Here is a 244-nt window from a genome sequence, read left to right as displayed (position 1 = left end):
AACCCGCCTGGACGCGTTCCTGTGGGGCTGCCCTGGGTGACCCTGCTCGGGCAGGGGGTGGCACTGGATGATCTCTAGAGGTCCCTTCCAACCCCCAACATTCTGTGATTCTGTGATTTTATTTTTTTTCTGGTGTCATTTAAACCCCAACGTCTCCTGAGTGGAAATTAATCTGTATTTTTGAGCGTGCCAGGATGGGAGGAGAGGTTGTTGGGGTGCTTCGGGAGGCGTTTGTGGAGGCTGG

General features: G+C 54.1%; 1 protein-coding gene across 1 annotated transcript in view; it reads left to right on the top strand.

Annotated features, from left to right (window-relative positions):
* Positions 1-244, top strand: part of LOC104278384 (receptor-type tyrosine-protein phosphatase epsilon) — a gene marked incomplete at its 5' end in the record, with an annotated part of 21265 nt that overhangs the window by 7856 nt on the left and 13165 nt on the right. The gene's annotated exons all lie outside the window — the stretch shown is intronic.

The sequence above is a fragment of the Apaloderma vittatum genome, unplaced genomic scaffold, assembly GCF_000703405.1.
Source record: "Apaloderma vittatum isolate BGI_N311 unplaced genomic scaffold, ASM70340v1 scaffold30028, whole genome shotgun sequence".
Lineage (NCBI taxonomy): Eukaryota > Metazoa > Chordata > Aves > Trogoniformes > Trogonidae > Apaloderma > Apaloderma vittatum.
This window is presented reverse-complemented; position numbering and strand designations above follow the sequence as displayed.